General features: G+C 43.2%; 1 long non-coding RNA gene across 5 annotated transcripts in view; it reads left to right on the plus strand.

The window, feature by feature from the left end:
• The window catches only part of LOC105483235 (uncharacterized), a 50,833-nt gene extending 26,331 nt beyond the window's left edge, over positions 1-24,502 (plus strand). The window contains exons 1-3 of one of the 5 annotated variants that reach the window (XR_011609577.1): positions 8,442-8,562; positions 21,822-21,962; positions 24,013-24,501. This is a non-coding gene — a long non-coding RNA (uncharacterized lncRNA). Of the gene's footprint in view, positions 1-8,441; positions 8,563-14,722; positions 14,801-21,821; positions 21,963-24,012 lie in introns of those variants that run through there. The other 4 variants (XR_988128.2, XR_011609576.1, XR_988127.3 and 1 more) reach the window with 4 other exon arrangements.
• The last annotated feature ends 3,004 nt before the right edge of the window (positions 24,503-27,506 follow it).

Here is a 27,506-nt window from a genome sequence, read left to right on the forward strand (position 1 = left end):
GAACCTCAAAGCCCATCTGATCCCAAGAACAGCAGCAGTAGAGTGCAATGGCTTATGACAAATCCATCCTCAGTACTAGAAAAAGTGAGGAAAGCTGCATCCCACAGATCACTGTCAAAGAACAGTGTGGTGTCCTCATTTTCATCAGGTTCCCATCTATGTGGGCATCAGTGTGGAAGATACTCTTTATTTTGAAGACAGAAAATCAAACAATAGCTAACCAATAGCTAAGCTGGAAGGGCTAACTAGAATATTTATTAATTAGATTAAGATTATATTTTTATTCCCTACAATGAATGCTTACATCTATTCCTGTAATAAAAGAGCCCCCTAAGAAATCTTGATTAAAATCTATTAGCATATGGAAGTATATTTGCCTTGCTGCAAAAGGAAAATGTTGTCTTAACTTTTTTTCTTTTGATATATGAAAAAATGCTCAACATTACTAATCATTAGAGAAATGCAAATTAAAACCACAATGAGATATCATCTCACACCAGTCATTATGGCTATTACTAAAAAGTCAAAAAGCAACAAATGTTGGTGAGGATGCGAACAAAAGGGAATGCTTATACTCTGTTGGTAGGAATATAAATGAGTCCAACCTTTATTGAAAACAGTATGGCGATTTCTCAAAGAACTGAAAATAGAACTACCATTGGATCCAGCAATCCTGCTAATGAGTATCTACCAAAGGAAAATAAACCATTATGTAAAAAAGATATGTGCACTTGTGTGTTCATTGCAGCACTATTCACAATAGCAAAACTATGGAATCAGGCTGGGTATAGTGGCTCATGCCTGTGATCTCAGCACTTTGGGAGACCGAAGTGGAAGGATCCTTTGAAGCCAGGAGTTCAAGACCAGTCTGGGCAACTGAGCAAGACTTCATCTCTATAAAAAATAAAAGATTAGCTGAGTGTGGTGGCCCATACCTATAGTCCTAGCTACTTGGGAAGCTGAAGCAGGAGGATTGCTTGAGCTTGGGAGTTCAAGGTTACAGTGAGCTATATTCAGGGCACTGCACTCCAGCCTGGGCAACAGAGTGAGACTTTTTCTTAAACAAAAAAAATCAACTTCAGCGTCCATCAACAGATGATTGGATATAAAGAAAGTGTGGTATATATACATAATGGAATACTATTCAGCCATAAAAAAGAATGAAATCATGTTTTTGTGGCAACATAGATGGACCTGGAGGCCATTATCTTAAGTGAAACAACTCAGAAACAGAAAGTCAAGCACTGCCTGCTCTCATTTATAAGTGAGAGTTAAAGAATGTGTACACAGGGATATAGACTGGAATAATAGACAGTGGAGACTTAGAAGGGTGGGAAGTTGGGAAGGAGGAGGGTGATAAGAAATCACTTAATGGGTATAATGTACATTATTTAGGTGATAGATACACTAAAAGCCCAGACTTCACCACTAGGCAATATATCAGTGCAATAAAATTCCCCTTGTATCCCATAAGCTCATACAAATTAAAGAAATTTTCTCTCTTTTGCAATAGAAATGCAACTGTAAGTTTTATAATATTTCTATCTGTTTCACTGCTTTGCTTATAGATTCAGGTCACAGTTTGGTTTGGTTTGACTTAGAAGCAGTACCTGAGAGATGGGATTGGAAGTGGCCTGGGTCACAGAGGGAAAGGGAGACTTTTCAGCTGTGGTTGATTTAAAACAAAATGCCGCCTGCATTTTGTGAAGATTTTCATGGCCCTGCCCCTGTGTAATCAAGGGGTCAGCTCTCTGTTCTTCTTGAGTGTTAAATCTTACCTCTGACTCTGAAAGTTTCGAGTAAAACACTTTGCAGCATGCCTAATAAACAATGATCCACCCTGCATATATAGTTTGTTACTGTTATTGTTATTATTTTTTGACGTAGAGTCTTGCTTTGCATGAACACAGCTCACTGCAGCCTCAACCTCCCAGGCTCAAGCCATCTTCCCGCTCCCCAAATAGCCAGGATTACAGGCACATAACACCATGCCCGGCTAATTTTTGTATTTTCTGTAGAGACAGGGTTTCACTGTCTTGCCCAGTCTGGTCTCAAACTCCTGAGCTCAAACGATCCACTGGCCTTGGCCTCCCAAAGCGCTGGGATTACAAGCATGAGCCACCACACGTGGCCATGCTGTTGTAATTAATAAAATTTACAACCCAATGAATCTGGTACATGGTCAATAATATAAATGATTTTGTGCTCCACTGGAGACAGTTTATAAATGTGGGCACTTCTTGTAAATGAAGATATTTTTAATAGCTAAACCAACAGTTTAGATGCTGTTTTCCCACTCCATCCAGGATTTGTAATATCCCTACTGCTTATCTTTTCTCTGACGCTCTATACGTTTTTTTTTTTTTTTTTTTTTTTTTTTTTGAGACAGAGTCTCGCTCTGTCGCCCAGGCTGGAGTGCAAATAGCGCAGTCTCAGATCACTGCAGCCTCCGCCTTCCAGGTTCAAGCAATTCTCCTGCTTCATCCTCCCAAGTAGCTGGGATTACAGTGCTCGCCACCATGCCCGGCTAATTTTTTGTATTTTTAATAGAGACGGGGTTTCACCATGTTGGCCAGGCTGGTCTCGAACTCCTGACCTCAGGTGATCCACCCCGCTCCCTGGCCTCCCAAAGTGCTGGGATTACAGGCATAAGCCACCACGCCCAGCCGACGCTCTATACTTTTTAATGAAAAGTGTTTCACACTCATTCTCACATACCTTCATGCAGAAGCCCCAAGCGTCACACTCTAAGCTGAAGCTCTCTGCTCTCCAGCCCAATTCCCACTCCTGGAATTGGTATTCCTTGTGATTTCCCCCTGCATTTCTAGTATAACTTTTCAAACTTGAGGAGTTGAGCAGTGGTTTCTGGCCCCCATACCAAGCAAAATCCTGGTTTCTCCTGTGGGTCAACAATCCTTCCTTTAAGAAAGGTGTTCATTCTTTTCATTTGTCCTTGAGAGGCAGTATGGTGTGATGGTTGAGAGCATGGATGCTGAAGCCAGGTTGTCTGGGTTTGTACCGCAGCTCTGTAACCCTGGGCAAGGTTTTCAACTTCTCCTTCCTCAGTATGGAGATAGTCACCAGGTGCAGTGGCTCATGCCTGTAATCCCAGTGCTTTGGGAGGCTGAGGCAGGCGGATTGCTTGATGTCAGGAGTTTGAGACCAGCCTGGGCAACATAGTGAGACTCTGTCTCTACAAAAAATTTAAAAATTAGCTGGGCGTGATGGCGCACATCTGTAGTCCTAGCTATTCAGCAGGCTGAGGTAGGAGGATTGCTTGAGCCCAGGAGTTTGAGGCTGCAGTGAGTTATGTTGTGCCACTGCACTCTAGCCTGGGTGACAGAATGAGACTCTGTCTCCAAAAAAAATTAGGCAGGGGGATAGTAATTGTACCTGTCTCACAGGGCTACATGTGACAGCTATCTGCATTTGTCTCTGGTGTACTCAGCACAGAGTTATGCTCAAGTGTTTCATAATGATAGAATAATAATAGCTATCAGCACTGGAAAAATACCATTACCTGGAGAGATAGAATACATTCTTGTGATTATTTCCAATTACATGTAATGATATCAGATTATTTCCTGTATTTATTTGTTTTGAGTGAAGAGAGCTGTTTTAAAAGCAAGAGAGTATTCCCTCCTTCATTGTATTTAAAGTCTCTTGGCATTAAATACTATCTCCTGATGACTTTCAAATTCATATCAAATTCATATTTCGAACACAGGACTCTCTCACCAGCTCCAAGCTCCTCTATCCAACTGCCCTATTCAACATTTCTTTTTTCTTTCTTTTTTTTTTCTGAGACATAGTCTCACTCTGTCACCCAAGCTGGAGTACAGTGGTGCAATCTCGGTTCACTGCAACCTCTGCCTCCTGGATTCAAGCAATTCTCCTGTCTCAGCCTCCCGAGTAGCTGGGATTAAAGACGGCACCACTACGCCTGGCTAATTTTTTTGTATTTTTAATAGAGTTGGGGTTTCACCATGTTGGCCAGGCTGGTCTAACCTCAAGTGATCTGCCCACCTCGGCCTCCCAAAGTGCTGGGATTACAGGCGTGAGCCACCACGCTCGGCCCCTTATCCAACGTTTCTATCTGGATGCTGGCCTCAAACTTCACATGTTGGTATAAAATCTTATTCCATCCACAGTCTTCCTCATGTCAGTTTCTAGAAATTGTCTTTTTGGTTGCATTTGGAAACCCCTTTCCTTCCTTGTATCTCACATCTAACTCATTCAGAAAGCCTATTGGCCCTCCCTTCCAAGTTTATGTACAGTCTGACCACTGGTCACCTCTCCACTGCAGCCACCCTGGCCCCAGCCTTTATTGCCTCCAGCCTGGCTTACTGGTCTCCCTGCATCTGGCCTCCGAGTGCATTCTTAACACAGAATTGAGAGTGAGCTTTTAAAAACACACATCGGATTGCATCACTCTTCTGATATATCATCCTTCTGTTCAGGGTTTTTGCACTGGTCATTCGCTTTGCTGGGAAATCTCTTTGCCCCAATATCCCTGTAGCTAACTCCCTCACTTCCTTCAAGCTTCTGCTCAGGGGTCAGGCTTTCCGTGAGGCCTATTTTAAATTGCGGCCACTTTCCCTCAAGCACTTCCAGTCTCCCTCACCCTGCTCTGCCTTCCACAGCACTTGTGCCCCCCTAAACCATGATATAATTGCTGAATTTCTGTGCTCATTGTTTACTGCCTGCTCTCTCTCATACACAGTAAGCTCCCCAAGGACATGAGCCCTTGTCTCTTGCAGTCACTGATGCAGTCCAAGCTCCAGGAATGGTGCCTGCCACCTAGTAAGCACTCAGTCAGTACTGACCAGCAAAGTGAATGAATGAATGAAGGGGATGCCACTGAAGGGGAAATATAAAGACATGGAAACCCAAGGACATGAAGGGGAAACTGCTTACTTGGCAGTTTTGCAGCTTTGGTGGGTGCACAGACAAAAGAAGTTCTTCAGATTATCTCATGTGCCTCCTGAGTAATGCTCACCCTAGAGAAACCGTGGCTTGAAGTGGCTTGATATTCATGGCCTGTGCCCCGGTTTAGGAGACTCCACAGAACTGCCCCTCCAGCTCATGTGATCTGCCCTCATCTGTCACCTGGAGCTTGCGCTGTGCTTGGGCAGGGCTTGAATTGGGGAGTCCTGGGACACTATTCTTTTTTTTATGAGGCTTTGGGATGGTTCCCACTTGTTTGACAAGCAGAGATAAACAGCTAATTGCCTTAAATAAGTTCCAATTAGTGAGAGAGAAAGCAACCATTATAATTCAGGGACATGAGTGCCCTGTAGCACAAGGAAGATTGATTGCAGTGTGTGATGGGACACAGCAAGGGCTGGCACTAACAGACCCTGGGGGGGCCAGCAGGGTCTCCCAGGGATGTGATGTCTCAGCAGGGTCTTGGAGCACAAATGAGAACAAGCCAGACAAAGAAGGATGGGAAAGGCATTTCAGATAAAGCGAGCGTCATACACAAAGGCAGGAGATTGCCAGCAAGGGGATGGAACCACGAGTAGCCCAGGCAGATGGCTGGTGCAGGGTGGAAGGAGAGGGTGGTCAGACCTGAGGCTGAGAGGGGGGCAGGCCATGTCCTGGGGGGCCTTGTGTGTCTTTCTAAGGAGCCAGGACCTGGTACTGTGGAAAGCCACTGCAGAATTGTAGGCAAGGGAGGGACACGGCCAGATTTGATTTTAGAAAGATCATTTTGGACAAGCTAGATTTGGTTAGGATGTGATCAATGTCTGAATTAAGATAATAGCAGGGGAAACAGAGAAGTGGAGGGATTCCAGAGATATTATGCAGGTAGAATTGATAGGACAGTGTACCCTGTCTGTCCAATATAGGACATGGGGGAAAGAAGAGTCAGGTATGACCCCCAGGTTTCTGGCTTGGGTAACAGAATAGATTTCTGAATTAGGAGGAGAAGGAAAGGGCTTCACGGAAAGGTGCTGAGGTCAGTTTGTGACATGTGGACTTCAAAATGCAATGGGTGCCAGGAACGTTGGCTCACGCCTGTAATCTCAACACTTTGGGAGGCTGAGGCAGGTGGATTACCTGAGGTCAGGAGTTCAAGACCAGCCTGTCCAACATGGTGAAACCCCATCCCTACTAAAAATACAAAAATTAGCTGGGGCATGGTGGCATGTGCCTGTAATCCCAGCTACTCGGGAGCCTGAGGCAGGAGAATCACTTGAACCCAGGAGGCAGAAGTTGGAGTGAGCCTAGATCACTCCACTGCACTCTAGCCTGGGTGACAGAGGGAGACTATGTCAAAAACAAAACAAACAAAACCAACAACAACAAGTAATGAGGCATCTGTCTTAGTCTGTTTGGGCTGCTCTAACAAAAGGCCACAAGCAGGATTTCTTGTCACCAACAGAAATTGATTTCTCGTCACCAACAGAAATTGATTTCTCACAGTTTTGAAGGCTGGGAAGTTCAAAATCAAGGCAGATTTGGGGTCTGCTGAGGGCCCACATTCTAGTTCACAGATGGCACCTTCTAGCTGTGTCTGTACCTGGTGAGGGTGAGTTAGCTCTCTGGGGTTCCTTTTTTTTTTTTTTTTTTTGAGACAGAGTTTTGCTTTTGTTGCCCAGGCTGGAGTGCAGTGGCACGATCTCAGCTCACTGCAACCTCCGCCTCCCAGGTACAAGTGATTCTTTTGTCTCAGCCTCCCAAGTAGCTCAGATTACAGGCATGCGCCACCATGCCTGGCTAATTTTTTTTTGTATTTAGTAGAGACGGGGTTTCACCAGGTTAGTGAGGCTGGCTGAGAACTCCTGACCTCAGGTGATCCACTGGCTTTGGCCTCCCAAAATGCTGGGATTATAGGCGTGTGCCACCGTGCCCAGCCTGGGGTCCCTTTTATAACGGCATGAATCCTATTCACTTCCCAAAGACCCCATCTTTTAATAACATCATGTTAGGGGTTAGAATTTTAACATATGAATTTTTTGGGGGGATACAAACATTCAGACCATAGCAACATCCATCTTGAGATATCCAGCAGGAAGTGGGGTCTTTGAGGGGGACCCCACTTCCTTGGGGGAGTAGGGTCCTTCCTCAAAGGGGGAGTCTGGAGTGGAGGAGTAGGTGGGCTCACTGATGGAGAAAGCCGCTGGGACTATTGAGTCTCTTCCTGTCCATCATTCCTAAGGCATAACAGGGTAACCTGGCTTCCTTCACAAATGTTGGCTTGCTCTGGCCTCCCTGACTCTGCATCATCCTGGCTCCTGACACTGCCTAACTAAGATCGTGCTTGGGGGAATGAGGGAAAGTGAGGTTCTAGAATGTGGGAGAGTGAAATCCACTGGTGATCTCTTAGCTTGCCTAGCCCCTCTGTCTGGAAAGCTCCTCACTCAAATATCTCTGTAGTTCATTCCCCAGCTTCTTCTTCTTCTTATTTATTTATATATTTTTTGAGACAGAGTCTTGCTCTGTCGCCCAGGATGGAATGCAGTGACATGATCTCGGCTCACTGCAACCTTCGCCTCCCAGGTTCAAGCAATTCTTCTGTCTCAGCCTCCTGAGTAGCTGGGATTACAGGTGTGTGCCACCACACCTGGCTAATTTTTGTATTTTTAGTAGAAACAATTGGCCAGGCTGGTCTCGAACTCCTAGCCTCAAGTGATCCACCTGCCTTGGCCTCCCAAAGTGCTGGGATTACAGGCGTGAGCCACCCCGCCCGGCCTCATTCCCCAACTTCTTTCAAGCTTTGGCTCAAAAGTCATGTTTTCAATGAGGCCTGGGTTAAATGGCGTTATTAGAAAGTCCGGAGCTATAGTGACTTGGTTATGCAGTAGCTTGTAAATCACTTGGCTCTGCTAGTCCCCATTAATACACCTTTTTTGGTATATAGAGTATTTTTACAAATAGAGTTCTCTGAGAGGGACTTGGTGGTGGGGGAATTCTGTGAGTTCCATCCATTTCATCATAACTCAAGGGGTGAAAGTTGAGACAAACATGTAACAGCTGTGTACTCAGCTGGCAGCTGCTTGGGTCATCATTACAGCCCCCTCCCTGAGCTTCCTGCCTTGGTAGACAGTGTGTGAGTAAGTTGGAGCATGGGGGTTAATGGCTGAGGGGTGTGTGGCCTTGTGCCCTGAAAGTGAGCTTTGATCCATTTTTACAGCAATGCATTGCTACCCTTGAAAGTTCTGTAGCTCTCCAGTTCCACAGTAGCAGGAAGGACTCTGATTGCTGAAGACAGGTGGGAACTCTGACTTAGGGCCAGATATCCTTCTCCACTCCTGTCCCTCTCCTGTTCCCTAACTGGGAGTTTCCTGGGGGTTTATTTTGGTAGGTTAGTGTCACAGGTGACATCTTGTATGAAGACAAATTAGTACACGAGGGAGAAGCATATATCTTTCACAGTATATTCACTGTAGCAATGGCCTCCTTAAGATAGAGCTACACATCTTTATGTAATTTTCTTTCCAGGGGCAATACCCACCTCCCTCATTGACACTGTCAATGGCATCTCCAGTTAGTTATTTCCCACTCCACGTCACAGCAGTGAGGATGAGCCCCTCTGCCATCTGTTTTCTTCACCAGGTACACGGGAGAAGCAATGTGGGTGATCCCAGTGCTGTCCTTCAGTGGAGCTCATGAAGGGGCTGGCAGATGAATTCTAGATCCACCAGGAGGGATTTTGGTTAAAAGGAGGGTTGCATTATCAGTCAGAGTTGTTAGTCCTGAGGAGGCTGTGGGCTTCTTTTTCTCTAGACCTTCACAAATAAAATAGCTTATTATTAGATAGGAATATGTACTCCCATCTGAGAGCTGGAAGAGGCTTGAAGGACCTCTTTGGGGACACCGTTCCCCCCTGGCTATTTTTGTTTTTGTTTTTGACTTAAGGGAGCCAACGTTCAGCAAAGGCTGAGGTAGCAGAAGAATGTATTTATGGCACTTATGTTGTGAAAAACAGAATCAGGGCAAGAGCAGATTTTCTCCTCTGGAATGGCAGTTTTCAAGGCTGTAAATTGTGCAATAACCTAAAGAAGGAAGTGGCCTCAGTTTGATTCATATCTAAACCGTCTTTCCATGCTCATAAAGGATGATGAGCCCAGGGTCAGGGCAAAGGATGCCCTTTCCCTTGATGATGCAATTGTCAAATATTTTGTACAGGTTGCAGGACATGCTTGGTGCAGCTTTCAAAGGTTCCTGACCCACTAAATTCCATTCCTCACTCTTGCTTAACAGTCCCAGAGAAAGCACAGGAATATGAAAATCGTAGGCTACAGGGAGGCAAGCACTGCTGAGCAGTGGATACAGCCAGAGCCAAATGAGAGGATTTTTCTGTACTGCTTGAGTATTTTTCTTTATGAAACTTTGAGATTATTCTAGCCCTTATCAATCTCTCTGATGAATTTTTATTAGTTCTTGCTTCAAAGTTTTAAATTTGTTTTTATATTCTAAAATGAAATATTGTGAAAAACCCAGAACAATGAGCAGAAGCCCATGTGCTTCCTGGTCATTCTCTGTCTGCACCATGCCGTCAGATGGTATATTACACATTGAGATGAACTGCTCTGTGGGAAAGGCCACCTCGTCAGTGGCGTGGAAAGAGCTTGGGGAGGTTTGAAATCATCTGAGCCTGGGGTAGTCAGGTCTGGGTAGGGGGGATTTGAGCTGGGCCTTCATAGGGTGCCTTTGGCCTAGAGGAAGTGAACAAGGGAGGCCTTTGAAGAAAAGGGAATGTCTTAAGTGAAAGCACAGAGGTAGGAAAGCAAAGGGTTGACTTAGGCAGTAATGAATGGCCAAGAACAGTGGAGGATGAGGCTGGAATAGTAAATTGGACCAGACAAAGGCCAAAAGTTTGCTCTTTAGCACACAGGTAGGGAAAGCTAATGAGAGGTTTCTGAATAGGGGATTGCCTCCACGATGCTCAGACATTTTTGTTGCGGTAGATAGTCTCTGAAGTTCCTTCCTTCCCTAGATACCCGGGTTGTCTTTTTCCTCAAGAGGTGGAGTCTATTTCTCTTCTCCTTAAATCTGGGTTGGCCTTTGTGACTTTTTTTTACTGCTGCAGAAATGAAATTCTAGGATTTTTTTTCTTTTCTTTTTTTTTTTTTTTTTTTTTTTGAGATGGAGTTTTGCTCTGTCACCCAGGCTAGAGTGCAGTGGCATGATCTTGGTTCACTGCAACCTCTGCCTTGTGGGCTCAAGTGATTTTCGTTGCTCAGCCTCCCAAGTAGCTGGGATTACAGGCTTGTGCCACCATGCCAGGCTAATTTTTGTAATTTTAGTAGGGACGGCATTTTGCCATGTTGACCAGGCTGGTCTTAAACTCCTGGCCTCAAGTGATCTGCCTACCTCAGCCTCCCAAAGTGTTGGGATTACAAGCATGAGCCACCACACCTGGCCTATATTTTAGGACTTCTAAGACTAAGTCTTAAGAAGCCTTGCAGCTTCCTCCCAGGTCCCTCTGAACGCTCAATCTGTGGATGCTCCCCTCTTGGAACCAGCCACTCTGGGAGAAGCCCAAGACATATGGAGAGGACATGTGTTTATGCTCCCGTTGACAGCTTCATCTGAGCTCCTATGCCATCCCAGAGCAGAGTGAAGGACAGAAACTGGATCCTTGATTATATACTCAAGTCACTAAACAAAATTTGACCCCGACTTCCACTTATAGGAGCCAGTGGATCAGTTTTATTGTTTCCAGCCAGTTTGGGTTTATTTTTCTGTTTCTTGCAACTACATGCATTTGAAATGATACAAAGTAGTACTGGTTATAAACCCAAGTTTCAGTTCTCACCTCTTAACTGTGTGATGAGGAAATGTCTCTGGACTGGTTTCCTTATTGCTCTATCTTTAAGGGATGTTTTATGTGGCTGATTTTCAGTTGCCCTAAAATATTCCATTTATTTTGCTCCAGATAAAAGTACTTATCCCTCTGAAACCTTGTTCTGTGCAAGGTTCAAGAAGTTTCTTTCCTTGAACTGTCAACTATCAACACAACCTTTTAGAACCACTTCCTTTTTATTTGCTTTATGCATTAAAATAATCTCACCCTTCATTTTACATATAATACTTATTCTCAAATGTCTATTTTTTTCTCAATAAGGCCACTCTCACTAAAAAACAAACAAACAAAACCCTCCATATAGAGGAAGGATGCCCTGGTTTGAAAATACAAGTATCTAGTCATAGGAAAGTTTTTACTCAATTTAAGCCAATAAATTAGATCTTAAAAATCAATGTTCCATCCTGGCTAACACGGTGAAACCCCGTCTCTACTAAAAAATACAAAAAACTAGCCGGGCGAGGTGGCGGGCGCCTGTAGTCCCAGCTACTCGGGAGGCTGAGGCAGGAGAATGGCGTAAACCCGGGAGGCAGAGCTTGCAGTGAGCCGAGATCCAGCCACTGCACTCCAGCCTGGGCGACAGAGCGAGACTCCGTCTCAAAAAAAAAAAAAAAAAAAATCAATGTTGACAGAATTTGGTTATAATAAGTTTGGATGAAGATCCCTTGGGTCTAATTACTTGTGGTTAAGCTGACTTTTAAGGCTGTGAACTTGCAGCCCTGGGATAACTTACCAAGATAGGCATCCAGTGACACACAGATGCTGAGCTCTCTCCTGAGCTTACTGGACTCCCCATCTCCAGGGATTTTAGAGGAGGTGTATTAGTTTGTTTTGCATTGCTATAAAGGAATGCCTGAGACTGGGTAATTTATAAAGAAAAGAGGTTTATTTGGCTCAAGTTTCCGCAGGCTGTACAACAAGCATGGCATGAGCATCTGCTTCTGGTGAGGCCCCAGGAAACTTACAATCATGGCAGAAGGTGAAGGAGCAGCAGGCTGTCACATGGTGAGAGAGGGAGCAAGAAAGGTAGCATGCTCTTTTAAACAACCAGCTCTCACGTGAACTAATAGAGCAAGAACTCACTCATTACCACAAAGACAGCACTAAGACATTCATCATGGGTCCAACCTCATGCCCCAAACACTTTCCACTAGGCCCACCTCCAACATAAGGGATCACATTTCAACATGAGATTTGGAGAGGACAGATATCCAAACTATATTAGGAGGTATCTGGGAATTTTCTCAATTCTGCAACATAGTAAATCAAAAGATGTGTGGGTCTTATGAAATATAACAAATTTCATGTCCAAAACAGTTACTAGGCTAGAAAAAATATTGTCTTGGGCCTCTGAGACGTTCTGCAATTGCCATCCTTTGTAGTCATACGTGGAGCGGTAGAAACTCTCATTCTCTCATTCTCCCTGCACTGTGAAGGAAGGGGCGGGGGTCAGTGCCATGGTTAGGAAGCTCTCGTTTAGAGACAGAAACCTCACAGATTCATATGCCAAGCCCTGACACATCTGTCCATCTCCATCCTGCCACAGGGCTTCTTTTGTATTCCACCTTCATGTTAAGGGAATCAGAACTGCACCTCTTTGAAAGCTTCCCTCCTGTAAATACATTCTAGTTCAATCTCAGAGCATTTAGGAGCAGGGGACTTGGGTTCTAGGGAATCCGACTTTTTAGCCCCTTGAACTTGGGAAAGTCACTTGAAGATATTGTTTTCATACGTGTTAAATAATCTCTAACTCCCCAGGGCTGTGGGATGAAACAAATGAGGCATTTTGAAAACTGGGAAGCACTAGGTCTGCATCTCAGCTACTTTGTGTTCTCTTCAGTTTTTCAAAGAGGAACATTTTTGATGAATGCTTGAAACCATTAAAAGTGGACACCCATTAAAACAAAAGCCAGCTTTGGATCATTGCAAGTAAATCCTTTTTATAAATCATAGGCCCAGATGGCCTGTCTCCTCTTACTAGCCCGAGTAAGTTTTGAGGGGAAAAGGACGAAGGAGTAAATAACAACGTATGGAGAAAGGAGGAGTAAAAGGAGGAGAAGCCCCCAGTAGCTGCTCTGCAGCTTGTCTGCACATTAGGTTGGCAACTCGGAAATTATTTGGTTAATTTGGTGGTTGCAGACAGACACCAGATAATTACTTTGGGACCTGATTTGCCCAGATTGGCTGTCTAGAATGATCTAATTATCAAGCAAAGCAGCAACTTTTCATTTCACTTGAGGCTACAGAGAGTTAAAGTTGGTTTTGTATCACTGAGATCAATGTTTAGAAGCATATAGTATATTTGTGGTTTAGTGCTAAAAGAGTTTTTTGTTTTTTTTTTAATGGAGTTTTCCTTAGCAAGTTCAATTTAGAGCGAATACTACAGCAAATTTCTAGGCCCTCATTTTATTTCCATCTCAGAATGTATGTTCTTGATGTTGCTCGTGCATTTAGTTATGGATTATTTAACACCACCATATATTCTAAACTTTCCCTTCCCCTCATTTCATTAGTGACGGGAGGAAGATTACAGCCTACAATCACAGCCTTCATAAAAAAGAAAAAGGAAATTGGTTGCTTCCTCTCTTATTTATTCATCTTCTCTGACTTCTTACATTTCCCAAATTACCTTATGGGTTGTGTGCCCACCGGGGTGGTTAGCATTCTATTGATGTGGGGAGTCCATTTCCTGCTTGATGGGCCTTCTAACTGGAGTTCCACATTGCTTTATTTAAATTAAACCTCTTAGAGCAGTCCAGCTAAGAGTTGGAGTAGCAGTACTTACGGGCCTGACTTGCATTCAACTTAGATTCACTGTAGCTACATGTTCTCCGCCGTTAAAATGGCGGCCTATTATTCCAAGGGTCGGGGAAAGCACAGCGGAAAGCGGCAACATAAAGTAACACTGCAGTGTATTGTTCTCGGGGCAAAAGGGTTTCGAATCTAACGGCGCAACAAAAGAGTAGAGAGAAAGTGCTTTTTGTCACCCTGGAGAAAAAACTCTCCTCTTTGCCAAAACTCCCCTCTACTTGGAAAGGATGAAGAGCTTTTACAATGTTGAAAAAAAGAGCAAGGAAATATGGTTCCATTCCCATGTCAGGACCTGCTATTTCTTGGTGGGTGCGGAAGGGCACTTGTGTGCATTCAGTCAATTATAGGAAAGGAGCATTTACCAGCAGAAGTGTGGCATGCTTGGAAGACGCATACAGCCTTCCTTTCCCGCCAAACATAAAATGGACAGTTTGGTAGAGGGAATTTGTTCATTTTAACAGGACAATAGCCGCAGTGTTCTAATTGCCATTGTATTCTTGATTTAAATTACCCTCCCTTAATAAGAAAAGCCTGCCCGATGTCATGAGTAATGACATCATTGGCATTAGAAGGACTGTAGATTTCAGATTGCGGGGAGGTCGGGGATTTAAATTAAAATTTAGGTAATTAGAGAAAAGACCAACAATATGTTTCACGTGGATCAGTCTCAGTTTTTTTCTTTTTTAGCACAGTGGTTCTCAAACCTTACGTACACCAGAATCACTTGGGGGTCTTATTAAAAAAACACAAATGGAAGGAAAATGTTAGTGTCTACTTCACAGATCAGTAGTTCTCAAACTTTGATGTGCATCAGAAACACCTGGAGGGCTTGCTAACCCACAGGTTACTGAGACCCACCTGCCACTGTTTCAGTAGGGCTGAGGTAGGGCCTGGGAATTTGCTTTTCTAACAAGTTCTCAGGTGAGGCTGCTGTTACTGACTTGGGAAACATCTGAGAAACATTGGCAGGGCAGGGCTAGTTAAAACATCTGAAACCCTGCCCTGACTTGTGTGAAATCTGCTATAAAGTAAAAAGTGGAGTTTTTGGCCGACTGTTTGCTAGTTGGACTTAAGAAGACTTGGTCAAGCTGATAGATTCAGTTCACATCTGAGTTCCAATTGCTAAAAACAATGTCAGAGAAAAGATTCTTTTACACACCCTGGGAACGAGATGTAAGGAAAAATATCTTTTGTATGTATTTCTATATTTTTATAAAATTCATAAATATATATTTATAAATATGTACATATATGTATATATGGGGGCTTTGAGAATGGTAAAGCTATAAATCGGCACGATAATTTCATATAAGCCCTGTGCTATAGAAACGTTTCCTTCTTCTAACTTTCCCTTCATAACTTTGAATTATTTGAATCTACAAATAATTTATTTATAAGGAGGGTTAGATTTGAGAATGTATTATACTCTGTGCTGTTCCTAGGATAAGCCTCGGGGTTTTTTGTTCCTAAAATACCTCTTCAGTGAACAGAAAACCACTCTGCACCAGGTCTCAGGAATTTGGAGATTTGTATTTCTGGCTAAATTATAACAAAGGCAGGCAGAGAATATGCCCAGGATTCGGCCTTCCACAATGCACACTGTAGTATTATAGCATGATGGGAGTGGAAGAAGACTAGAGGCTCTTTCAATCTGCTCCTTCTACAGATAGGTGGACTTGGCCCGCAGTGTTTGAAGGAGGCGTATTTGTGGCAAACTGCACGGTTCTAACATGGCCCACTGGTGATGGGTCTGGGCAGAGGGAGAACAGTGGTATAAAGGGCCAGCCCGTCCTGCTGCCCTGCTCGTGCTGGCACCACATTTGACACGTGGTCATGCCTGTGCAACCTGGTGTGGGGAGGCAGGGCATTCAGGTTTTGAGAAGAGAACATCATTGCATCTGGCAGCTAAAATGTGAAACACCATCCCTCGGGCTTCTCGGAGTCTGTAGTCTCATCGGGAGGCCAGCCAACTTGCTGTCTGCTGTTGAGTGTGGGCGAGGAAGTGGGAGGAAAGCACTGGGTGATGAGAGAGTAGGAGGACAGAGAAAGCCTGAGGAGTGGAAAATGTGTTGAAGAGGGTGAGGAAAAGGCAAGTGAGCCCCAACTTAAAATACACAACTTAAAAGACCCTGCCACCAGCAGTGGACCAACTCCTAACAATCCTTACTGGCTCTGGGCCTGCTGGCCCTCAGGTGTAGCTCCTGCTCTGTGCCACAGAGAGTCAACCTGCAGGGTGCATTTTCCAGGCTGCCTCTGCATGGCCTGTCCAGTGGTGGGATTGAAAGGTTGGGGGAAAGAAGGGGCCAGGGAATCCCACTTCCCCTCCCCAGGTGGCTGCTCTGGCAGGTGCTGGACAAGTCCTCAGAGACTCAGCCTCCTCAGGTGGGCCTGGACTTCCACAATTCCAGCTCCTCTCTGTCTTCCACCCCACGGTTGGTAGCAGCTTTTTCCTGAGCTCAGTTCCCTCTTCATCTGTAGAAATAATTCCCGGCATTAAGCTCTTTCTATTGTAAATACTTAAAATAGTTACTGTTTTATTGGTTAGATCCTGACTGATACAGGTTAGAATTATTATTTTCAGTGAATTTATCAGGAAACAGAGGATTATATAGGTTAAGTAACTGTCCAAGGTCATCACAACTAGCAAATGATGGACTCAGTATCAAAATATAAGACTGCAGAGCTCATACTCTCAACACAGTACTCTGTGGCCTCTCACAATGAGTTTGAGGGAATTCAGAAAAAGGAAGACAAGAAATATCTTTATGTATAAAACAGTGGTAATAAAAAACAGTGGTGTGAAAACGTTGCTTTGACCTCAAGAAATTAGGTAATCTCTGTGCTAAGTTGGGTGTACGTGTCTGTCTCTGGTGTTCCAGGGTCCTAAATCTTGAGGAATTAATTCAGCTCTGGCATTGGTGCTAGTCTTTTATTATTCCTCATTTTCTCTTGATCACAAGGGGTTACTTATTTCCACTCATCTAGTTGCAGTTTGTGAAAATGTGGCCTGAACCTTGCTTTGGAACTCAGGTTGCTATAGAAACCTTTGACTGGAGGTGAGGGATCAGGAAGGTTTGTTAATGAGAATTTCCCCACTTTACCTCTGGGCTCAGTCTGTGTGAGATTCCCAGAAAGGCTCATTAGTTTTTGTATTAGGGTCCTCCAGAGAGGCAGAACCAATTGTGTGTGTGTGTGCGCGTGCACGTGCGTGTGTGTATATTTAAAGGAATTGGCTCATGTGATTATCGAGGCTGACAAGTCATAAGATGTGCAATTGGCAAGCTGGAGACCCAGGAGAGCTGATGGTGTAGTTCCAGACAGAATGCCGGCAGGCTTGAGACCCAGAAAGAGCTGATGTTTCAGTTTGGGTCTAAAGGCAGGAAAGAACTTATGTCCCAGCTCAAGGCATTTAGGAAGGAGGAGTTCCTTTTTATTCTCTGTTGGGTCAGCCTGTTTGCTCTGTTTCAGTTGTAGGATGAGGCCCACCCATGTTTGGAAAGGCAACCCACTTTACTCAGTCTACCCATTTCAATGTTAATCTTATCTGGAAACACCTTCACAGATAGAACCAGAATAAGACTTGACCAAATGTGTGGGCACCCCAAGGCCCTGGCAAGTTGACACATTAATCATCACAGTTTTCATTACGGAAGACTAACTTTTCAGCCAAGTAGTTTTGTAACAAAAGCTGATGAATCTCTCTGCAATCAACCCTACAGAACTCTGGTCTTCAGGCATCAGAGGAGAGCATATGCTTGAGTTAATTGCTGCCTAGCTCCTTCCTTGGAGCTCTGTCTTGAATTGATGGGTATCAGAGAGTCACTTGATATTTGAAAGATAGAAGGCAGTGGTTCTCAAGGGGCAGTCCCCAGAGCAGCAGCATCAGTTTCAGAATTGTTAGAAACGCACATTCTTGGGACCCACCCCAGACCTACTGAATCAGAAATCCTGTAAGTGGGGCCCACCACTCTTTGTCTTAACAAGCCCTCCCAATTGATTCTGATGCATGTTCAAATTAAAAACCCAGTGGTCCAGGCTATGGCAGTGTTTCTCAAACCAGAATCCATGGGTCAGCAAATGCAGTTTTGGGGAAATAAAATTTTGCTAACAGAATGAAAAATGGAATGTTAATTTTTGTTTGTTTGTTTTTTCAAGATAGTATCTTGCTATAGTACCCAGGTTGGACTTGAATTTCTGGACTCAGGTGATCCTCCCACCTCAACCTCCCAAGTAGCTGGGACTGCAGGCATGTGCCACCACACCTGGCTGAAAATGAAATGTTTTATTTTTGGCAAAAATCTCCAAAAGTGAATATAAATATATTCTAGGTAACCTAAATGATCAATGAATAAACAACGACTGCCATAGTATTTCTTCGTCCATAGTTTGTGTGTGTATTTCTTTTTGTGCTGGTATAGAGTAGAATTACTTTGTCATAGGTTAATGAGCCTCATTTGTGCTAAGTGAAGACTGGGTGAATAATGTTGTTGCAGGTGTTTGAACCTAGGAAAGTGATGGAAAACTGAGGCATCACCTAGTTTGATGCTATATGCATGTCAAACATGAGTGACCTGTGCCATAGATATCAATGTTTTTGCAAGTGTGATTTGGTTTCAGCAAATAGCATCATTTCCCATACCAATTTAATGTTTGTAGCTTGATTTTATTGATTTTGCAGTTTTGAATATGTTTAATTTGTAAGGTTATTTTTTATTTTTATTTTTAATTAATTAATTAATTAATTAATTTGAGATGGAGTCTCGCTCTGTCGCCCAGGCTGGACTGCAGTGGCGTGATCTCGGTTCACTGCAAGCTCCGCCTCCCAGGTTCACGCCATTCTCCTGCCTCAGCCTCCTGAGTAGCTGGGACTACAGGCGCCCACCACCACTACAGGCGCCCGCCACCACTCCCGGCTAATTTTTTGTATTTTTAGTGGAGACGGGGTTTCACCATGTTAGCCAGGATGGTCTCGATCTCCTGACCTCGTGATCCGCCTGCCTTGGCCTCCCAACGTGCTGAGATTACAGGTGTGAGCCACCGCGCCTGGCCTGTAAGGTTATTTTGACTTTATTACTACTTGTATATCTAAGCCTAAAGACCTTACACTGAAATTTCTATTTGCATATATTTGAGTAATATATAATGAAAATAATTTAAATTAACTTTGGGGTCTATAAAATTTGTTTTTGTTTTTTTTTTTTTAAAAGGAATCTGTTTTGGTATTAGTAAGGATAGGATAACTTATATAGCAATATACAAACAAATTTCAGTTACTTTACTCAATAGCAGTTGAGGGAATTTTGCTAATTGAGGTCACTCAGCGACCCAGGCTGACTGAGGCTTCATTTTGACTTGAACATTCTTTTAAAAAATATTGCATTGAAATATAATCCACACATAATCACAATATACCACTATGAAGTGTATAATTCAGTGTTGCTTAGTATATTCACATAGGTGTACAATCTAATCTCTCACCACCGTCTAATTCGAGAACATTTTTGTCATCCTGAAAGGAAGCCCTGTGGCTACTAGCAGTTACTCTCTATTTTCCCTACTCCCTAACCCCTAGCAACCACTAATTTGCTTTCTGTCTCTGTGGATTTACCTATTCTGGATATTTCACATAAATGAAAGCATACAACACCTGGCCTCTTATGTCTGGCTTTTTCCACCTAGAATAATGGTTTCAAGGCTCATCTATGTGTTGTTTTGTTTTTTGAGACAGAGTCTTGCTCTGTTGCCCAACCTGGAGTGCAGTGGAGTGATCTCAACTCACAGCAACGTTTGCCTCCCAGGTTCAAGCAATTCTCCTGCCTCAGCCTCCCCAGTAGCTGGGATTACAGGCATGCACCACCACGCCCAGCTAATTTTCGTATTTTCAGTAGGTTTCACCATGTTGGCCAGGCTGGTCTCGAACTGACCTCAGGTGATCCACCTGCCTTGGCCTCCCAGAGTGCTGGGATTACAGGCGTGAGCCACTGCACCCAGCCCAAGGCTCATCTATGTTATACCTTGGATGAGGACTTCATTCCTTTTATATTGCTAAATAATATTTCATCTTATTGATGCACCACATTTTGTTTATCCTTATTTATCAATTGATGGACATTTGGTTTGTTTCTACCTTTTGGCTATTGTGAATAATGCTGCTATGAACATTTATGTGTACATTTTGTGCAAACTTATGTTCTTAATTCTCTTGGGTACATACCTGGGGTGAAACTGCTGAGTCATAAGATAATTCAACTTTTGAGGAACTGCCAAACTGTTTTCTACATTGGCTGCACTGTTTTACATCAGCAATGCATAAAGGCTCTAATTTCCCTATATCCTCTCCGATAGCTGTTGTTGTCCTTTTTGTTTATAGCCATCTTAGTAAGTGTGGTTTTGATTTGCACTTCCCTAATGACTAATGATGTTAAACAACTTTTCATGTGCTTATTGACCATTTATATATTTTCTTGGGAGAAATCACCATTCAGATCCTCTTGTTTATTTTTTAATTGGGTTAAGTTGTGAGATTTTAAAAAATATACATATGTTCTGGATGGTAGATCCTTATCAGACATGATTTGAAAATTCTTTCTGTAGGCTGTCTTTTCACTTTCTTGATAGTGTCCTCTGATGCACAGAAGTTTTTAATTTTTACAAAGTTCAGTTTATTTTTAATTTGGTTGCTTATGTTTTAGGTGTCATAGCTAAGAAACTTGTTAAGCATCTTTGATAAATGTTATGGCAAAATGTACCCTGGCTTTAAAGCTTCCAACTGGTAACTCCACGTATTGCTGATGATCGCCTTTTGTTGGCCACAGAATGCCACATGGTTTCACCTAAGAGGGCAGAGAAGCACAAATCTTGACATGTTTCTGGAAATGAGGAAACTAGAAGTATTCGGTAAACAGCACTAATGACTGCCATGATTTAGCTCATGTTTTGGAAACATCAAAATTGGAATCACCTAAAAACAATATATCTGGTTTATGTTAGAATCAAAAGATTTGTCTTCACTGAAATACTAGATCTAATGTCTTTGCCTTTTCTCAAGGGCCTTTAGAAGAAATGGTCATATGGAAAGTTTTATATCTTCAGAAAGTTTGGCCCAAAGTATACTCTTTGTTATGTTACTTGGTGCCTGTTACATAAGGAAATGCATGGCAATTCTTCTTAGAAGTTAGCAACAGGAAGATATTTATTTCTAGATAAACTTATGTGCTTCTCTTTTATTTTAGAATGGGAAATATGCTTCTATTTTTACTTTTGTTGCTAGGAAGCTCAGAGCTGAAATTAATGACCACCTTATATCTTCCCAGTATAGCTAACACTCTCTTCTCAAGTATTAAGATTTTTTTTTCCTTATACGTGTAAGTGTCTGTCATGCTTTTATTCTGCACTACCTCATTTATTTTCAGTTAGTGTATAAATCATAAATAAATTACAAATTTGATTACATTTTACAAATATACTACTTGGAGAAATATGCTTAATTTTCAAATTTTACAGCTCGTTCTGCTATGTGTATCAAAAATACAATAATTTAAGATGCAAAAATACGACATGACTAAGGGTTTGAGAAAATGGATAGAGGCATCTTTTAGAGTAGACGCTTTGTATGATACTCTCAATTTACACTTTTGTGTATATGGGATAGTTTGGTAATTATAAGTCTCAAAAATGTGGATGCCGTTAGACTCAAAATTGAACTACTGGGTATTTATCTTAAATAATTTGGAATGTGGGCAAAGATTAAAGATTAATAGCAATACAGTAGCTAATGCTTTTTAACCTCCTAGTGGCCAGGCACGGTGGCTCACGCTTGTAATCCCAGCACTTTTGGAGGCTGAGGCGGGCGGATCACTTGAGGTCAGGAGTTTGAGACCAGGCTGGCCAACATGGTGAAACCCTGTCTCTACTAAAAATACAAAAATTAGCCGGGTGTGGTGGCACACGGCTGTAATCCCAGCTACTTGGGAGGCTGTGGCATTGCTTGAACCTGAGAAGCGGAGGTTGCAGTGAGCTGAGATGTCACGCCACTGCCCTCCAGCCTGAGCCATAGAATTAATAAGCAATTAATAAGCTCCTAGTTAGTGCTTTATATGTATTGTATCATTTAAAATGTAGGCACCACTATTATCCCATTTAACACATGAGAAACCCAAGGCTCAAAGAAGTTAAACTCATCTCTTGGTTTTAGTACTGAGTTCCACGTCCCAGGAAACTCCGCAGTCCTGAGCAAATGGAATGGCTGGTCACCTGTTCCTGCTCTGGTGGGCACTCTCATCTCATGCGCTCCACTCAGGCTGTCTCTGAGCCAACGCAGTGCCAATCTTTCCAGGTGAGCTCTGCTTTTCATAACCACCTAACCCAGTGTGGGGAGGGAAGGGGGAAGCAAACCACATCAGTGTCTTCTCTGGGGATAAAGTACAAAGGAGAAATATTTTTCCTTTTTCCCTTTGTTTAGAAGAAGGAAGATAGCTCTAAGCCCAATGGTACCAGGATTTCTCTTATTTTGCTCTGAGCTGTCCAAATGGCCTTAAATATGTTCAGTGTTCTCTTCTATAGGAGAGTTATGGGTATTCTTGCTGAGTAGTACATTTCTTTAATATTCCTGAACCATAATATATGTCTACATGCTAGAGGCCTGCCAGCTAGCCTCTCAATGTGACTTACCTTCCGTGGGGTTTTGTGAAAAGTTGACCTAGATTTTGCTTAGATGGCTTTAGAAATGGAATCCATCAAAAATATATTTCTTCGTATCTCTCTCTTTCTAAATTGCTGTTTGATCTTGTCATTGTCTGCTAAATCTTGGTACTTGCTTCAAGTTGCACATCACCCTTTTTACATGGTTTGATGGATATAACCAACTTTCATTTGAAATACATACAATATATCAAACATTATCGGTTATACATAACACCATTGCACATATGTAACTCATTTTTAAAATTTAGTGCATCTACATAAAAAGGAATGAATTAACAGCATTTGCAGTGACCTGGATGAGATTGGAGACTATTACTCTAAGAGAAGTAACTCAGGAATGGAAAACCAAACATCATATATTCTCACTGATATGTGGGAGCTAAGCTATGAGGATGCAAAGGCATAAGAATGATACAGTGGACTTTGTGGACTTGGGAAGCATGGGAGGGGGCGAGGGATTGAAGACTACCAATAGGGTATAGTGTATACTGCTTGGGTGATGGGTGCACCAAAATCTCACAAATCACCACTAAAGAACTTACTCATGTAACCAGGCCATGTGCAGTGGCTCATGCCTGTAATCCCAGCACTTTGGGAGGCCAAGGCGGGTGGATCACTTGAAGTCAGGAGTTCGAGACCAGCCTGGCCAACATGGCAAAACCCTGTCTCTACTAAAAATACAAAAATTGGCTGGGTGGCACGTGCTGTGGTCCCAGCTACTTGGGAGGCTGAGGCAGGTGAATTGCTTGAACCTGGGAGGCAGAGATTGCAGTGAGCCAAGATCGTGCCACTGTACTCCAGCCTGGGCAACAGAGCGAGACTCTGTCTCAAAAAAAAAAAAAGAGAGAAAAAGAACTTACTCAAGTAACCAAATGCCCCATGTACCCCCAATAACCTGTGGAAAAATAATAAATAAATAAATTTAGTGCATCAAAAGTTTATCCATTCATTTGCAAAAATGCCATCTTTACCCATCAATTCCCACTAAATAATGATACACAGCTGACCCAAATCAGTTAAACAGAAATGTCTTTGAGCTGTTACAAAAAAAGCGTAACCAAAGGTCCATTCCCAAGTTACAGTAAGATCTAGTTTGTCAGACAGAACTAAAGATTCAAGGCCAAGGATTGTGTGAGGGATGATAGGATTGTATGTTCTCTTGACAAAAGTGGAAATTAGCCAGGGCACCGTGGCTCACACCTGTAATCCCAGCACTTTGGGAGGCCAAGGGGAGAGGATCACTTGAGGCCAGGAGTTTGAGACTAGCTTAGGCAACATAGCGAGACCCTGTCTCTGTAAAAAATTTAATAATTAGCCAGACATGGTGGTGTGCACCTGTAGTCTTAGCTACTTGGGAGTTTGAGGTTGCAGTGAGTTATGATCATGCCACTGAACTCCAGCCTGGGCGACAGAGCGAGACCCTGTCTCTGAAAAAAAAAAAAAAGAAAAGAAAAGAAAAGAAAAAAAAAGACACTGGACATCATAATTGACCAGAACGGGGCTAAACATTTGCCCTCCTTTTGCTATAGCTACTCACTTGGGAAAAACTGATTTCGTTAGGCAGAATTTCCCCAGGCTCTGTACTTTCTGCAGATAGCCTTGGTATGTTAGGAAATGTTTGCATTTACCAGAGACTAAATGGCTGTTTTTTCTTTTAAAACTTGTAACATTTCCTTCAAAAGGTGAATACAAGACAACCAGCCCTCCCTGCAATTGGCTGAGCTAGTGTATTGGTAATACGGGCTGAAGACTGTGATCTCTTTCTAGAAACACCTGGCTGGTGACAGACACACAGGAAGAAAAATGGAATCAACACAACTAGCTTCCCGTCAAGTTCTGGTGGGGGCCACCCTCACCACTTCAACCGAGAAGACACAGTTTCCTCCCAGAAAGTTCTGGGGGGTAGAGGATTGACTATCCTGGACCTTGGAACCACTGGCTACCTCGCACCTCTTTCCTGCACCCTTAAGAAATGTTTCTGTTCCATTTCCATTTCCTTTTGGATAAATGCCTTGGTTTTAATGCTAATGATTCAACGAAGGTTAGTTCTTTTCCTTAGTTATGGATGCTTTTGCTCCTTTTAATTTCTAATCTTATTTCCTAAAGCTTTTCCCCATCTCAGCCCCCACCACAGCAGGAATAACTTTATTTAGAAAAAATATTGGGGCTGGGCATGGTGGCTCACGCCTGTAATCCCAGCACTTTGGAAGGCCAAGGCGGGCAGATCATGAGGTCAGCAGTTCGAGACTAGCCTGGCCAGCGTGAAATCCTGTCTCTACTAAAAATACAAAAAAATTAGCCAGGCATGGTGGCAGGTGCCTGTAGTCCCAGCTACTTGGGAGGCTGTGGCAGGAGAATTGCTTGAAGCTGGGAGGTGGAGGTTGCAGTGAGCTGAGACCGTGCCATTGCACTCTAGCCTGGGTGACAGAGAAAGACTCTGTCTCCCTCTCTCCCTGTCTCTCCCTCTCTTCCTCCATCCATCTATCTATCTATCTATCTATCTATCTATCTATCTATCTATCTATCTATCTATCATCTATCTATCTATCTATCTAAAACTTTCTAAATGAGTAAGATCCACTTCCCATCTTTAAACCTTCCCTGTCAGCGGACCTTGTCTTCCAGTTACCGAGAGTGAGGCCACCTGACCTGATGGCTTTCTTTCTACCCACCTGAAAATCTGTTTTTACCTATTTCCTCTCCCCTCCTCATATCTGAGGAGCAGAAGTGTCCGTCTTCTTTACGTAGTTAGTATTTTCCTCTGTATCTTCTGTCACCTCCCACCACACCTCTTTTGGACCTTGCAGAGTCCCTTTTCTCTGTCTCTTTAGTCTCGTGTTTTCATTCTTTCCTTCTCCACTGAGTCCTCAGCCTACAAACAAGTTCCAGCTCCCAAGTTTTATATTTTTAAATATTTTTTTGAGGCAAGGTCTGTCTTTGTCACCCAGGCTGGAGTGCAGTGGCATGATCACAGGTCACTGTAGGCTCAAGCAATTCTCTCATCTCAGCCTCCAGAGTAGCTAGGACCACAGGCCTGTGCTACCATGCCTGGGTAATTTATTTTTACTTTCTGCCCGGGCTGGTCTCAAACTCCTTGGCTCAAGTGATCCTCCTGCCTCAGCCTCCCAAAGTGCTGCTATTACAGGTGTGAGCCACTGCATCTGACCAGCTTTCACATTTTAAGGAAGTCACCTGCTCCACTGTTGCTGCCCTTTCAAGCTACTCCCCTTCCCTTCATTGCCAATCTTCTCCCTGTGTTATCTGGAACATCCCATCCTTCCAGACCCTGCTCAATTGCTCAAAAGCCTCCAGGTGGGAAGGACCTTGTGCTGCTGCTCTTTGCTCCCTCTCTACCAAAAATCTCTCTTCCTCCACAGGAAAAACTCATCCTCAAGACAGCCTCCCCTGTCCCCCAGTCCTTATGACAGTGTGCTAAATCCAAGAGGAAAAACCCAAGATCCAGTTTTCCCTTAGCAGAGCCACCAGTGGGAACAGTAATCTGTCTGATCCCTGCACTAGTTGACTTGTTCAATTTAGGCATCTTCCAAGGACAGATGCTAGTTGGGGATGAGGTTGGTGAATAATTAAATCTGAAATTACATTAAGAAAAGAAACAGTTCCACCTTTAGCAAGGAGTCTAGTCCAGTTTCAGGGAGTTACTGGGCTTCCTGTGTCATGTGGCTTAGCATTTGGTTTCTATCTTGGGTCTGGCTGTGGTGGGTAGGGGAAGGATCTCCCAGTATAAAAGAGGAGCTATACCGGTCTTTAATGGATCTTTTGCTACTCAAAGAAGGGCTCTGGGCATTCTATTAAATATTAAGATTCTTTCTGTTTCATTTTGTGGCTGTTTCTCAGTGAGCGTCCTATGAGCCTATAATTTGTCCAGGACAGTTCTTCCTCGATCACTATAGGATGTCAGGTATCCTTGTTTTCCTCGTGTCTCAGTAGCCCCTTAGGGGCTGCCGACAACAATGGTTGAGAAGACACTTTTCCCATAAATGTTTACATGCTGTGGCAGGCAGAATTCTCAGATGACCCCCAATGACCCACCCCAGTATGTAGTCTCCTCTCCCTGAGTGTGGGAAGTACCTGTGAGTATGATGATATCATGATTGTATTCTATGAGATGGTAGAAGGAAGAGTATCCTGGTGGACTTGACCTCATCAGTCAAGCCCTCTAAAAGCAGAGAGTTTTCTCTGGCTCATTCCAAAAAACAAAGTCAGAGATTTGAAACAAAAGAAGGATTTGACATGGAATTGTTGATTTGAAGGTAGAGGCCACATGGCAATGAATGTGGATAGCTCTCTGGGAGCTGAGAGCTGGACCCCAGTCTTACAAGAAAGTAAATTCTGCCAATAACCAGTGAGCTTAGGCAAGGACTCCGAGCCCCAGATACCAGGTGAGCAGAGAACCCTGTTCTGTGCCTGGACTTCTGGCCTACAGAACTGTGAGATGAGAAGTTTGTGGTAACTTGTTGCACAGCAATAGAAAACCAACACCCCTGTGTTTGTCTTTTAAAAGTATACAGATTTCTTCAATACATTGTAATGTTCTCAGTTGTCAGATTGGCCCTTGCTTCATCATTGTGTCTACCACCATGCCCCGGGTGATGGCTAGTGGCAGAACTCAGCTAATGCTTGTCTAGTGAATGAATGACATTTTAAGGTTCACCTGGGTGGAGGGGGTGGGGAGTAATAAACATTCTTTAAAGTTATGCCAGTTCAGCTGAACAACATTTGTTTAGTATCTACTTCATTCAAGTCACTAATTTAATGTGTCTCATCCTGATTTCTTTCAGTGGCTGCAGGTTTTTCATTAAAATTGAATTTTCCTGGACTTCCCTGAAAAGTTTCTTTCTTTGGCAACGATTTAACAAGAGCCATATCGGCATATGATTTTATTTGTGTTGTCCTATCAACACCCTGCAGCATGTGTACAGTCTACCAGACTGTTGGAAATGGCAAAGTAATAGTTTTTTTTTGTTTGTTTGTTTGTTTTGTTTGAGACAGAGTCTGTTTCCTAGGCTGGAGTGCAATGGTGTGATCTCAGCTCACTGCAACCTCCACCTCCTGGGTTCAAGAAATTCTCCTGCCTCAGCCTCTCTAGTGGCTGGGATTACAGGCACCCGCCACCACACCTGGCTATTTTTGTATATTTAGTAGAGATGGGGTTTTG

The sequence above is a fragment of the Macaca nemestrina genome, chromosome 11, assembly GCF_043159975.1.
Source record: "Macaca nemestrina isolate mMacNem1 chromosome 11, mMacNem.hap1, whole genome shotgun sequence".
NCBI lineage: Eukaryota > Metazoa > Chordata > Mammalia > Primates > Cercopithecidae > Macaca > Macaca nemestrina.